The sequence below is a fragment of the Phaenicophaeus curvirostris genome, chromosome 1 (assembly GCF_032191515.1).
Source record: "Phaenicophaeus curvirostris isolate KB17595 chromosome 1, BPBGC_Pcur_1.0, whole genome shotgun sequence".
In the NCBI taxonomy this organism is placed as follows: domain Eukaryota; kingdom Metazoa; phylum Chordata; class Aves; order Cuculiformes; family Cuculidae; genus Phaenicophaeus; species Phaenicophaeus curvirostris.
The window spans coordinates 32,709,860-32,725,095 of record NC_091392.1 but is presented as its reverse complement, the minus strand read 5'-3'; the positions used below and the strand labels follow the sequence as shown (position 1 = coordinate 32,725,095).

Below are 15,236 nucleotides of genomic sequence, written 5' to 3'. Positions count from 1 at the left end.
GAGGGAGAATGGGTATAAACAGGAGAGGGGCAGATTTAGGCTAGACATGAGGAAGAATTTCTTCACCATGAGAGTGGTGAGGCACTGGCACAGGTTGCCCAGGGAAGCTGTTCAAGGCCAGGAGGATCCCTGGAGGTGTTCAAGGCCAGGTTGGATGGGGCCTTGGGCAGCCTGGTCTTGCGGGAGGTGTCCCTGCCCATGGCAGGGGGGTTGGAACTAGATGATCTTTAAGGTCCCTTCCAACCCAAGCTATTCTATGATTCTATGGTGATAAGGTAATTCTCCTATAGGTATAGAATGAGGCTAATGGGTCAGTTTCCTAGGAGAGAGCTAGACAAGGAAGGAAATACATATTGTAGGAAATGTACTATCATCTCTTCTTTTTTTAATTGAAAATTAAGTTGAATCATCTTCTTCTAGTTGTAGCATCTCTGTAAGAGCAAAGATCCTGGGCAGCAAACGTAATTAAGGAGAAGGGCTAACATTAGTGCCCAAGACTAAAGGAGAGGCAGAATTTGCAATATCTTTTGGTTATTTTGGTTTTTTTTACCCTAAGGAAATCCCTGAACAAAGACATTCAGTTCCCTGAAACTATCATTTTCCAAATTCAGGAGAATCACAAGAACCATTTGTCTTTTCCATGACAGTGGTTTTTCATATGTCCTATAAATACTGCAGTATTTCCATGAAGGATAGTATTGAATAATACAAAAGCAGTGAAACTGCTTGTCCACTTGTCAAACAGAGAAAATACTGGAAATGGAAGGACACTACAATGGCAGAAGAGTTCTGGTGCTTAAATAGCAGGAAAATTGTCACTTTGGTTTTGAGTTTGAATAAAGTTTCTGAAAGCACTGAATGAAGGGATAGGTTATGCAATGTGTGGACAAGCCCCTAGGAATTTCATATTTGTGGGGTTGGAGCCAGGCAGAAAGATACAGTGGTAGAAGCAGGTAAGGCTCATGTCTAACTTGCTATTGTAGCTATCTATCTTTTAATAAATAAACACTTTAGGAAGGTGGGTATTATTTACTTCACTGGATTAAACGAGACCAAATATGATTCAAATCTGGTCCTTAGCAGTGCAAGACTTTTTTTAAACAATTTTTGAAAACATTACAAGAAGTAAGTTTTTCCTCAAGTAAACCCCACAGTTTCCTGCTGCAACAGCAGGAACTCTCAAATACAAGATGACAGCAGCTGCAGGGGTTTAAACCACTGCATCACACATAGATGGACTTTGCTCTGAGCAGAACAGGACTTGACAGGGCTGTAATTAGCCAATGGCTTTTTCACGTACTGGGCTTGAACATGTGGCGACAACAGCAGGAGTTTTCATGGAAATTATCCAGTAGAAACACAGCTTTCTGTTGCCATACAAGATACAGAACTTCTATCTTCTTAGCTGTAGACAAAGACTGGGAAAACAAATCATGCCCTATTATAATATTTATACACAGAGGCAAACAGAAAAAATAACCTAATGTGTTTATACACATACAGCTAACTTATCTTGCAGTTTGCCAGTGTTTTTTTTTTCTTTTCCATGTATCAGTTTTGTTTTTTTTCCACTGACATTCACTGCCTATGACAAAGGTTTATTAAATATAAAGGAGTGAGTTCTCTTTTATATTAACGCACGGGTTTCATTTTGCAACAAACTGATGGGTTCTTGTAATTTAGTCAAATGTTTTGGGGTTTTTAAAAAGATATAACAGGCCTGGAAAATCATTCTAAAGAAAAGAAATGTTTCTCATTTATACTGCTGTTACTCTAGTTATTGAGTAATATTGACTGATGCAGCAATTTCCTTATAGGGAAGCAGGATATACATTATGAAGAATTTTATTGAGACCTTTGAGGTATTACTGCCTGTAGCAGAAATGCTTTAACAGATCTGAGAGTGTGTCCAGGATACAAAGGGTTAATGTATGTACTGAAATCACTAGTTTAGCTGATGGTTTTACTATATAGTTATGGTTTCTTGTGCCTCATCACACACAACTTAGATCTACCCATAGGAAAGAAGCTAACCACAGGAAGGAACAGGGAAGTTTGCCATCCTTTTCTGACCCCAATATTTAAGTTTGGTGCAGCAAATATGATAATTTTACCATTACTTCAGACATGATGACTAGTGTCTCCAAACCATTCATTTAAGTTGTCCTCCCACTCTCACTTCTCCTTGTTCTGCCTGTATGATGCAGAAACAAAAGAACAGAATATGTGAGAGATGATATGCACAGCATCCTGCTGGAACAAAAACATTACTCATCCTCTCTGGAGAGCTTGGGGACTCAGAGGAAGAAGACAGCAGCTTTCATCTCTGTTCAGGACTCATTTTGATTTCTAACCGAACTTGTATTTCTCCTCAGGAGCTGCACTTCTATGTAGTGTGCAGGTCTCTGCCCTATCAAAGGGTATTTTATAAAGACAACCTTATTATTTATGCCAGCACAATGTACACAGAGCACTTTTTCTCATGGCTAGGTGAAGTGGTGCTTGTTGCCCCAAAGCAATTACACTGCTGAAGGCAGTAAAGGACAAAAGGTGTGAGCCTAAAGCTGAGTGATTTATTTCTAGCACATACACTAAAGATGTGCTTTGATGATGTTGCCGCCATTTACAAGAGTAGGTCAAATTTATCAATTAGCTTTAGCTCAAAAACTTTTTCAGACAGGTCCAGAGATTGTCTTCATGGCTAAATAGTTAGGCCACTTGCTCAGCGTTTACAGACTGTGTCTGCATTTGAGGACTTAGAAACCACATCTCATGTCTCTGAGGAGAGTTGTTTAAACAAAGATAATTCTGGGTCTGGGTGTTCTCAGTGTCTTCTGGACCTGTTCTGTACTACACAGTATCATCTTCACAAACACAGCAATGGTCCCTTTCTGGCCTGGTGGGGAGTGCAGGTAGGACAACACCTTGGTCATCAATACAGGGATTTTCACTTAGTTACACTCAGTTGAAAAATACAAGGAGAATAAATGAACAGGAAAACTTCAACCTGACTTCAGATGAAAGTCTATGAAGGGTTGAGTGTCTTTCAGACAGTGAGAGCCAGCAGGTCTCTGAGTTGTGCCTGAGACTGAGGTAGTCCCAATCCCTCAGCCTACTGAGCTCACCCAGGGCACCCTGGCTATGAGGGATGCAAGGGGGGGGCAGCAGCCAGTGATGCTTTCCTCCAGCACTCTCCAGACAACACATTAAACACAAACCTCATCTTTTCAATCTTTCCCTCTAGACAAAATCCTTAAGAGGTTCAAACATGTGGTTTGATCTAAATTTCTCCTCTTCCCCTCCTACTACCTTCATCTAGTTTGTCTGGCAAACTGAGAAAAGCACAAATATTTACTCAGCCTTTATTTTACATCTTGACATCCACTTCTGCATGAGCAATGTTCATACAGCATGATCCAATACTATCAGCACCAAGTTCTATCTTTTAGCCACAAAGCCTGAAATGCTTTTGGTTTGCCTAGATAAGAATTAGTCCTAAGGTGATCCTAAAGCAGCAACAGAAACCTCATTGAAAGCATCCCCAAAGTCTTAATAAACATCCCGCTTTGTATGTGAAGTTGAGATATTAGTTTATCCATAAATTTATGATTTACATCCCCAGAAGAAATTGAAGAATGACAGCAGAAGGATGAAGAAGGGAACAATTTTGTCTAAGTATCTACAGCTTTGCTGCTAGTTCTTCTCTAAGACCTCAAACATTTGAAGAGAACTATAGGATGAATCAAGACCTGACATTTCCAACAAAACTCATCTCAGATTTTTCAGGAGCTCAAAGAGTAGAAGAAAAGAATATAATGGAACTTAAGAGAAGAGAAAGGACAAGTTTTTTATATGTTTATGTGCTTAGGCACATGAAAAATTGCAGAAAACCTCTGCAAACCATTAGCAAATTATTAGGAAAAATACAATCAAAAACCTCTGAAAAATCAACGTCACATAGAGTTAATGGACCATATTCTGTACCAACTTGCAACTCAAAACCAAATTTGCTAAAGCAGGATTTTATGTAAATTCACAAAGATAAAACACAATGATAAATAACAAAAATGTTATTTCAGTTGATTCAAACACATTTTAAAAGGTTAGGTTCTATAAAAATATATAGCATATCTCATTTTCATTGTCTTAATTTTTACAGTTATTTTAATTTTTTTCTCTAGAACTTTTTAAGATTTGACTTTCCTACCATCTCTAGGATTGAACAACACCAATGAGACTAATATATCATGATGGGTCAGCTGAGCAGGAGATGACAAAAAGGCTTATCTGTCCCAGAATTTTTTTGCAAGTTTTAAACCTATCTCCTGTCACAAACTGGAGTAAAATGGTAGAATCCACCAAAACCTTATGACGGCACCCTTCTCCTCAAAAATATATTTTGGATTCAGTAATTTTCTTTCTTTTATTTTTGTAATGTTTGGCTAGCTTAGATTTTATAATGAAAAGTTCTTTTTGATATAAAAAAACTTCAAACATGGAAAATCTCAAAGGAGAACATTTGTCGGTTTTGCACTTTTCTCAAATCTGTTTTCTAAACATGGCATTTTGTAAAGTAGCTCTGTTACTAACTTTCACCTGGAATGAGGCTTGGGAAAATAATAAGGAGCTTTTCAACTCATGGAATTTAAGTTATTTCATGCCCGGATAAGGGCCTTCCTTTTTGGTCCCTCACAGCTTACCTGCTAATATACAGAATTTCTTTCAGTCTTTTATCATTTCCCACCATGCATTTGCACAAGTGATTGATAATAAATTTGAACAATATTATCACATCAGAAGCGTGAACAAAGCACAACAAAAAGTTCTCTGAGGTCACTTAATAAATTTGTTAAAACAGCATAATGAAAAATAAAATATAAGAAAATGTTATTACAATAAATATATAGTGACTATTAGCTTTACCAATTGCACTGTGAGAGAACTGGGTCAATAAAGTACTTAATGTTTAAAGTACTTTAATGTTTGTAAAGCACTTTGGAGATGAAGATTACCAAGGATAACCCTGACAATTCTTTGAATGCTCCACTGGGATGTTTTAATGTAAACTCTCCAGCTAACATTAATGGGTAGAGGTTGACTGATTCTCAAAACGGAAGCAAGTCTTCACCCTAATTTTGCTCGAGCCAAGCATAAACACTCTCACTGTGTCAGTGATATCTCCTAGTTCCTCTCCAAAATGGCAAATCTCAAGATCAAAGCTCAGTTTTCACAGCACCTGACTTTCAGCCCTCTATTCTTGGTGGAAGGGCCATAGCCCTCCAGTCCTCCAGAGCCTAAGACAAGTGGATGTCTCAGAGGGGATACACAAAGCACTGTGCTGTAGAGGGTTCTATCTAACTAATCAACAGACAAATCCTTCTGAAAAGAGGAGCTTGGGAGTCTCATTGACAGTTCGATACCAAAATCGTGTTTTGAAGGTAGACACTTCAGATCTATATGCGACAATGCAATTGATATAACTAATTGGGCTTTCTAGAGCTTACTCAAAAACTGCGCTAAACCTGAAGGGGAATCTCTTTGGGAGGCACGGTGGTCAGGAAGGTGCTTTCTCCTGGATGAGGCTCGTCCCTTATGCCATTGGTGAACTGACCCCTCCAGTGGTCCCAGAGGCAGGAAACTTGACTGTGTTTGTGCTGTGTGCAGCAGCAAAAAGGAGCTCAATACTCATCCAGAATCTGTGAAACCTGTGAAAATCTGTTTTATTTTGTTTGTGGAGAAGGTCTGATCCTGCGTCTTTGTAGGAGAGTTCCCAACTGTACAAATTATTCTAGAACTGGAAACCATACACTCTCCACTCTGTGCTTAAAGGTCTTTTTTCCTTGGCTGGATTACTCAAAGACTTGAGACTGTCCATGAAACCATGCAGCTCTGTAATAGAATAACCACTAACATAAGCCTCTTAACATAGGTAGTTATTGGGGGAGAGTTTTTAAGACATCTGTCTTGCTAGTAACTTAACATCACAGGCCCTAGATTTCCCTGACTGTGCATTTCATTCAAAGAAACTAGATTTTATATCCTAGCTCATCTACCATCTGTTAATGCAACACTTTCCTGCAAAAATGTCTTTGACCAGAGTGTCAAAGCTGGGTCTTCTTCTTTCTCAGGGTATTTAGGAGGCAAACACCCCTCCCACTGCTGAAGACTGCAATTACTGCTTTTGCATTTTGTGTGGAGCTTGATACACTAGACAATCCTGAGAGAGTTTTAGGCTGTTATCAGAGGGAGGATAAAAAGCAGAATGATGATTTCTTTCTGAATCTCAATCAAGTTTGCTCAAAAGCTAGAAAACAAGTAGCTCAGCATTGCTTAACTGTGCCATTGTTAAGCATGCACTGAAGAAACATCAGTGGAATATCAATGTCAAGAAGCTAAGCAACCTCAGAGTGAAAACGCTGTTTTATTGCATGGCACAGATGAAGGTCTGAAGAGTAGCAATTAAACCACCTTTTCAAATCATGTTTATGTTCCTGCCATTCGTTGTAGTCTTCCAAATGACAATTTACACTTCCTGTGACTGATATTTTTCCCTTGAATTTGGAGTTTTGCATGCAATTCAGAAATGGGAGAAGGGCTGCAACCCCCTCTTAGCACTACTCGATGGAGCTCAAAATAGTGTGCTTTGGGATATATTACACAGTCTCCCCATTCAGAGCATAGATACCTCTTGCCCTGTCTATAAACAGTTTAATTTTTCAAAGATGTTTCATTTACTGTACTTCAGAAGCATTCTTGATACTGAAAAAAATTAAATTGTGCTGAGGAATAAGAGTGTTTTCTCAAAGAGAGCCAATAATGACCAAGTCACAGAGAGGATATTTTCGACATATAAGGACATGTTTTAGACATCCTTTCATACTTGTAAGTATTATCATAAGTAGTTGAAATACTTGCTTAGATGTCCATGTTTGTAAGCTTTTAATAACAGCATCATAAGAAAAGATTCCTCAGTCACTGACTTCAGGGTTCATAATTTGGAACAGAAGATAGCAGAAGAATTTACGCATCATTGAGTGCAATACCCTTTAACAGTGCCAGCATATAAGCTCAATCTCAACAGTTTAATGACTCTGTAATATTTTATTTTGTTAATCAACTAGTAATTAAGATTCAGAGTGATTTCCCTTATTGATCCTTAGATGGCTAAAGTCATGATATCATTCAAATATGTATTCCTCCAAGAGGTTTATGAAGAAACATATTGCCTAAAAGGTTGCTAATAACTCATATACTGTTGAATTGCAAAGAGAAAAAAGTCATAATTAACTAAAAAAGCTCCTTGAGTCTTCCCCATCAAATTTATAGGAGACGTATAAGAGCTTATTTTCTGGCTAACTTAAGCTCTGTAATGTATACTCTGAAACTTCTGTTATCATATATAGTTTGGGGAAGTAAAGACGCAAATGGTAGTGAGTTCAGGACAAAGGCCATCAATCTGAGAAAATTTTGGTCATTTAGACTGTATTTTAGTGTAAGTCTCAGATTTCAATTATGCAATAATCAAATAGGAATAAAAAAATGCAATGTTATTTCCTAAGAAATATAAAAGAAAAATAATTACTTAAATTTACAAGATAACTGCGAAGAACACAGTAGGAAAATTATTCTTAACAAGGTAAAGTGACCTTAAACAATATATAGTATTTATACCCACTGTGCTCAAACTAGGTCCCATATTAAAGTGCATTTTTCATTCATTTGTTCAGTGATGACTCATCCGAGCAACGATTTCATTATCTCAAGCACAGTGTCAACAGAAGAATAGTGATGAATGCAGTTTTACTAAAGAAATAGGGATGTGTTCTACTCAAGCTAGGAAAAGACCTTCTGCTAAAGTCAAGCCACTGGGTCCCCTGTGTGACACCTTTATGGTAAAACAGAACAGGAACTGGGGGATGATCCCACCACTTATTCAATGGCAGAATAACCTGGACTGGAAAATCCCAATCTGAGAACTACCACATTGTACACGGGACCACATCATCTGGTAATCTCAGTTGACAATGGGTTGTCATAAACTACTTGTCTAGTGTTTGCAGTAGTTCTGAGGATGGTTCAACAATTATTAGTTTCTATAGTTTCTTCACGGCATGTGGAAGCCCAAAGTGTGGGGTGAGTTTGCCCTGAGACACTTTCATTTATACACCAAAGTTGCATTGCTAAAGCTACAAGTGTCTACATTTCCAATAGCCAAGAAAAAGTAAGTTTAAAGAAGCAATAATTTCTTTCTATTACTGGCAGGTCACACAAGGATATTAAATTACAGAGACCAAGAATGAAACTGAGTGTGCCTTGCAAATTAGAACATTACAAAGGAAGTAGAAGCAAAGAATATCTTGAAAAAAACAAGACGGGAAGGGAAACTCTACACAGAAGAGCTTTCACATTAAAATGAGCTTTGTACAGACTGTCCAAATCAATGTGACCATGTGATCTAGCCTAGTCAAAATAGTCCTGAATTAAAGACCCCTTGGAATTTTCTTCAGGCCCTTAAAAGCAACACATGGAACTAGTAGTTTCCTCGTATTTGTGTTGTTTTCCGGGACTTAAGATTTATCTATGTATTTTCCATCCTTTAAATCACATTAGAAAAAAAAACATGACCTTCTGCAGCCCTGTGCTGGAGGAGGTGACCCAATACAGAGGACATACCCACTACCACGTAAGTAAGCGAAAGAAGCTTGCCTTTCCTTCCTTCCTTCCTTCCTTCCTTCCTTCCTTCCTTCCTTCCTTCCTTCCTTCCTTCCTTCCTTCCTTCCTTCCCTCCTTCCTTCCTTCCCTCCTTCCCTCCTTCCTTCCTTCCTTCCTTCCTTCCTTCCTTCCTTCCTTCCTTCCTTCCTTCCTTCCTTCCTTCCTTCCCTCCCTCCCTCCTTCCTTCCCTCCCTCCTTCCTTCCTTCCTTCCTTCCTTCCTTCCTTCCTTCCCTCCTTCCCTCCTTCCCTCTTTCCTTCCTTCCCTCCTTCCTTCCTTCCTTCCTTCCTTCCTTCCTTCCTTCCTTCCCTCCTTCCTTCCTTCCTTCCTTCCTTCCTTCCTTCCTTCCTTCCCTCCTTCCTTCCCTCCTTCCTTCCCTCCCTCCTTCCTTCCTTCCTTCCTTCCTTCCTTCCTTCCTTCCTTCCTTCCCTCCTTCCCTCCTTCCTTCCTTCCCTCCTTCCCTCCTTCCTTCCTTCCCTCCTTCCTTCCTTCCTTCCTTCCTTCCTTCCTTCCTTCCTTCCTTCCTTCCTTCCTTCCTTCCTGTGTTGGTAGTGCCTCAGCTACCCACATCTCTCAGCTCAGAAAGTGCCCGCTTTCCATGGCTGCTGGAGTCTGCCTGACGAAGAAGCAAGAGGCAGGACAGGAAAGGCAGCAGAAGAGGCTGAAAGGGGGAGAACATCCCTGGGAGAGAAGACATTTAGGATATGAAGGAGCTCATTGCTGTGGGATAACATACACTAGCGTGAGCTGAGCAGGAGTTTAGCAGCAAGTGGGCAAGTGAGGTTAGGAGTTGAGGGCTCTTGTGCAGATCACAGAATCATAGAATCATAGAATCACGTGGTTGGAAAAGACCCACTGGATCATCGAGTGCAACCATTCCTATCAATCACTAAACCATGCCCCTCAGCACCTCGTCCACCTGTCTCTTAAACACCTCCAGGGATGGTGACTCAACCACCTACCTGGGCAGCCTGTTCCCTTTCTGTGAAATTTGACGCTTTCTGTGAAATTATTTTCCCAGCATCCAGGGCAGCTTGAGGCCATTGCCCCTTGTCCTGTCCCCTGTCACCTGGGAGAAGAGGGTAATTTATTTCTTCCCTGAAGCAATAGCATCATGTTGGACATTAGTCCCAGTAATATAGTGATCATGAAAATTAAAAATTTTTAGATGATCTTGCACAAGAAATTGACTTCTTAAAGCTACTCATAACAGATCATCAAGAAAACAAGAGGAAATCCTTTGACAGCACAGGATTTTTAAAGCATGGATTTTTCACATAATTTTTTTTTCTGTCAATGTTACTACTTGTGACAAACAAGTAGGAAGAGTGGAAAGAGGAGGAGTATCATTACAGAGAAATGCACAGAGAGTACTGTCAGTGGGATGCTTTTGCACAGAGCCCCAATAGCTATTAAATATTTCCAGTAAATTTCCTCTTTAGAAGATTACTCTTTTTTTCTGAGAGGTTTAGGACTGAAAAGAGTGATTTGAAGGCACATATAAAATAAAATACTACCTATGGCAAGAGGTACAAGTCCTTAAAAAGTTAGGCCAGACACAAACCCTTTATTATTTTGCAAGGTTATGTACATTGTTTATTTAATTGACCAAGCAACAGTCAAAAGATTTCATAGAATAAAGCAGGAAAATAAAAGAACATGGAATTGGAAATGGAATAAAGTGATAAAAACATATCTTTACATAATATAAATATTTTATATTCTTGGTAGCTACCTGGGATTTATGCATACAAACTCAATAGTTATTCACTGTTCATCTTAATTTAGATTTATATCACCCAAGATGTTTTTCTGTAGTCAAGAATCACTTATTGGCCTAATAGCAAAAGCATTTTGAGCCTGATGAATGGACTGTTAAGACGTGGTCATTACAGACTTTAGAATACCATCTACATTAGCCATACTATGGCTACGTAATGATTTTACATCAGGCACTGCACACACTTTTGTGTTGGAAGTCAGAAGCCCCACTGGTTAGTATAAAAATGGTTATTTACATCAAGAATTCCCCTCATTAAAAACAAGTACATCTTTTTTCTCCACTCATTTTTCAGTAAAGTCTGTTGGTAGGCTGCCATAGAGCCACAGACAGCAGATTACAAACCTTATCTCTGAATATCATTAGTGTTGGACTGACAGGGATTTTTCTCAGACACCTAAGCACTACAGAGCTATTCCAATCTTGCCATCATCACTTTCAAGCAGTTGATACTAGTTTTGTTTCTGCTGAAGAAGAACTTCATGGCCAATGAAGTAATTAAAATATCAAGCACATATCATTCCTTTATATACAAAACTGCCCTAAGGTTTAGAGTGGCAAAACGACTGATGAAAGAAGACGTGAGCCGCAAGCTCCACACCAAAGCAAGAAAGTGCTTCTATTTAAAGAGCATCACTACAGCTGTGTCTCTGCTGACAGCACACACTATTGCATAAGTGGAGAGCCTCATAAGAAAATGTAAAGCACCAGAGGGCTTTGGACAGGATTAACAGACACCAAGGTCCAATAAAATCTCTGTGAAATTCCTATCTGATTCCTGGAATTGCAGGTCATGTGATGAGAAATTTTAACTGCACCTACTCCAAAGTTTTGGGGACAAGGAATTGAGATGAGCCAAATAATTTGAAGAAACTGCCCTCCTCTAAGGTGTTTTGGCAAAAGTGATGGCGTACTTCAACATTGTCTCTTACCAGCAGAGCAAGTGGGGGATAGTTCATTAGTTCCTGCTTATGTAGTTTTAAAGGAAGACTTTCAAAAGCCTGAGAAATGTTGAGTCTTACATATCTTCGGATCCGAAAGAGATAGGTAGGGTTTACGCTTTTCAAAACTATTCCCTGAGAAAAAATAAAGGATTTTGAAATTGCTCTGTCTTCTAGATTGGAACTTTTACTTAAATAGAAGTTTTGAACATTGTTTTAATATTCAAGTCAAGCTATTCTTTAAATTAACATCATCTTAAAAATATACAATCATCTTGGAAGTTTGAATATTAATTGCCTCACGTGTATCTTTGTACAATATCTCATGACTTCCAATCATGGTTCTGTCATTTCCTGAAGAAGTCATGGCAGTCAGGAGAAGTCCCTAGTGACTAGAAAAATAGTAACATGGCACGTATTTTTTAAAAGGTAGAAAGGAAGACCCTGGGAACTACCAACCTGGCAGCCTCACCTCTGTGCCTGGGAAGATCATGGAAAACAGATCCTCCTGGAAGCTATGCTAAGGCACATGGAGGACGGGGTGATTTGAGAGAACCAGCTTGGCTTCACCAAGGATGAATCCTGCCTCACCAACCTAGTGACCTATGAAGAAGTGAGTACATCAGTGGACAAGGGAAGACCCTTGGTTGTCATCTATCTGGACAGTAGTAAAGCCTTTGACATGGTCCCCCACAACATCCGTCTCTCTAAATTGGAGAGATATGGATTTGATGGGTGAATGATTTACTAGATGAGAAATTAGCTGTATGGTCACACTCTGAGGTTAGTCATAAATGGCTCAATGTCCAGATGGAGATCAGTGGCAAGTGCTATCCCTCAGGGTTCTGTATTGGTACCAGCACTGGTTAATATCTTCATCAATGGCATAGACGATGGGATCGAGTGGATCAGCAAGTTTGTGGATGACACCAGGCTGAGGGTTGAGGTTGACACACCTGAGGAATGGGATGACATCCAGAGGGACAAGCTGGAGAAGTGGGTTTGTGAAAACCCCATGAGGTTTAACAAGCCCAAGTGCAAGGTACATGGTTGGGGCAACCGTCAATATCAATACAGGCTAGGAGATGAAGAGATTAGTATCAGCCCTGCAGAGAAGGAACTGGGGGTCCTGGTGGATGAGAAGCTGGACATAAGCCAGCAATGTGTGACTGCAGCCTGGAAGGCCAACTGTATCCTGGGCTGCATCAAAAGAAGTGTGGCCAGCAGACTGAGGGAGTCGATCCTACTCCTCCAATCGGCTCTGGTGAGACCACTCCTGGAATACTGTACCCAGCTCTGGAGCCCTCAGTAGAGGAGTGACATGGACCTGTTGCAGTAGGTCCACGAAAGGGTCACAAAAATTATCAAAGACCTGGAAGTTGTCCCTGCTCACTGCAGGAGGGTTGGACAAGATGACCTACAGGTCCATTCCAACCCAAACTATTCTATGATTCCATGGTTCTACAGAGTGGCACAAATGGAAACCATGTGACCACACAACAAATCCCAGTGCTAGGTTTTTCCTTTGGAAGTTTTGCACTGCAATGCTGATGAAACCTGACTGTTTCCTTTGGAAAATCAGATGACGTGAAAGCCCGCAGTAGGTCTGTATCTGCACTACATTAGATTTTTTTTACGTTAGATAAAATTAATAAAAACCATAAAATATATGTTTATCCTAAAGGAATTCCTACTGGGTTTATGTTTCAACAGACCAGTCTGAACAAGCAGTTAATAACCGGCTTATCTGCAAAAATAATTTAAAATTACCAGAGTCCTTTACTTCTGCCAGTTCCTGTTTTGCTCTTACTAAATATTGGTTTGGGTACAACCCCAAATGAGGTAAAAATTGCTTTGGGAACAACAGAAAATGGAATTGTGGGACTTAGGTAAAAGGATGGGGAATTCAATTGGGAAGGCTCAGGAAAGACTGAGAGAGCTTGAACAAAGGTAAAATTGCAAGATTGGAGAAAGGACCTGCAGTAAATGGAAGGATCGTGGGCATGTGGTTGAGGACAGGTATGTCCAGGCTGGGGGAAAGCCTGAAACTGAAGAGGCTGAGCCAGAAGGACAGAGGGAGAGGCACATGCTCTCCCATCTGTGCACTTGCAACAAGGATTCGTGTCTGAAGGAGATGTCCAAGTATAGGATGTCAGCCATGCTCCCTTCACTTGCCTTCCCAACTTGGTGCCAGGACCATGGCAGCTGTGAGCAGCGGATGTGTTTGTTGTATTAATTTGGCAGGCTGAACACAGAAAACAATCTGGGAACAGATGCTGCCTCCAGAAGGGGAAGCTTTAATGACAGCTGTTTGTGTAAACACCATGTAGCCTTCCTCAGAGCCCTGTGACGGAAAAGATCTGCAATTCATCCTTCTCTTCCCAACACAAATGTGTCTGGCCTATCAAGTCCAGATTTGCTTTGTTTTAATTTTCCTTGTTGCTGTTTAATTAAACTCCTTGGTACCTAAGAGAATAGTAAAAACATATTATTTTGATCAACATAACCATAAAACAAAACAATCCCAAATAACTTGACAGGCTGAGAGAGTTGGGCTTGTTCAGCCTGGAAAAGAGAAGGCTCAGAGAAGCCTTTCAGTACCTGAAAGGGCTACAAGAAAACTGTAGAGGGGCTATTCAGAAAGGCTTGTGGTGACAGGATGAGGGGAAATGGGTATAAACTGGAGAGGGGCAAATTTAGGCTTGATATAAGGAAGCATTTCTTCACCATGAGAGTAGTGAGGCGCTGGCACGGGTTGCCCAGGGAAGCTGTGGATGCTCCATCCCTGGAGGTGTTCAAGGCCAGGTTGGATGGGGCCTTGGGCAGCCCAGTCTGGTGGGAGGTGTCCCTGCCCATGGCAGGGGGGTTGGAACTTCATGGGCTTTTAGGTCCCTTCCAACCCAAACTATTCTCGGATTCTATGATTCTATGACTCTATGATTCTATGAACTTCAGAAGCAAAGCTGTATAAACTAGCACATTAACCCAGAAGTGAAAACCAGACGAATATCTTTCCCTCAAAATTTGCAGTGTGGAAGCTTTTGTCTAGACTACTTCTGCCATTGCATAAGTAGATTCAGATCGCCAAAGAAACCAATTTCAAAAACTTGTTCTGTATGTTCTTGTATGATGTTTGCTTCTGAAATAAATTTACAAGCTGCCTTGTCAACTCTACAACAGGTATAAAAAACTTCTCAGTCAGTGAGAATCAGTGTCAGGGATGGTAAGTTCTGCAGCTGAGCACTACATCAATGAATCAACAAATGGCAACCAAAAAAACCCACATTTGCAACATGCATACAGCATGGAATATAATATATAAAATATAATTAAGCATTATGAAATAGGAAAAAAAGAGTATTAATACTATTCCAAAAGAATACTAATATCTATGGCACCTACCCACAGAATGAGCCATTTCTAGCATCAGTGAGTAACGAATGGTCTGTATAATGAAATAATTATCTCATTAAAAATGTCTAGTCAAAAAAGATCCAGACTACCAAAATGCATATTTATTTTGTGGAGTAAACTCACTAACTGCTCACTTTCCAAGAACTAAATGTTTCAGAGTCAGACAGCCAAGAGGAGAAGCCGAACAGCAATTGAGTTTTGTCTTCCTGGGTAACCATTATATGTGATGGAACCTTGCTTTCCTGGAGATGGCTGAACACCTGCCTGTCAATAGGAAGTAGTAAATTAATTCCTTGTTTTGCTTTTCTTGCACATGCAGCTTTTGCTTTACCTACTAAACTGCCTTTTTATTAACTCCTGAGTTTTTTGCCCTCCTGATTCTCTCCCTCA

At 40.0% G+C, this 15,236-nt stretch overlaps 1 long non-coding RNA gene across 2 annotated transcripts in view; it reads right to left on the bottom strand.

The window, feature by feature from the left end:
• Positions 1–15,236, bottom strand: part of LOC138716595 (uncharacterized) — a 73,684-nt gene that overhangs the window by 14,299 nt on the left and 44,149 nt on the right. For both annotated transcript variants that reach the window (XR_011336689.1, XR_011336688.1), the window contains exon 2: positions 2,115–2,194. This is a non-coding gene — a long non-coding RNA (uncharacterized lncRNA). The remainder of the gene's footprint in view (positions 1–2,114; positions 2,195–15,236) is intronic.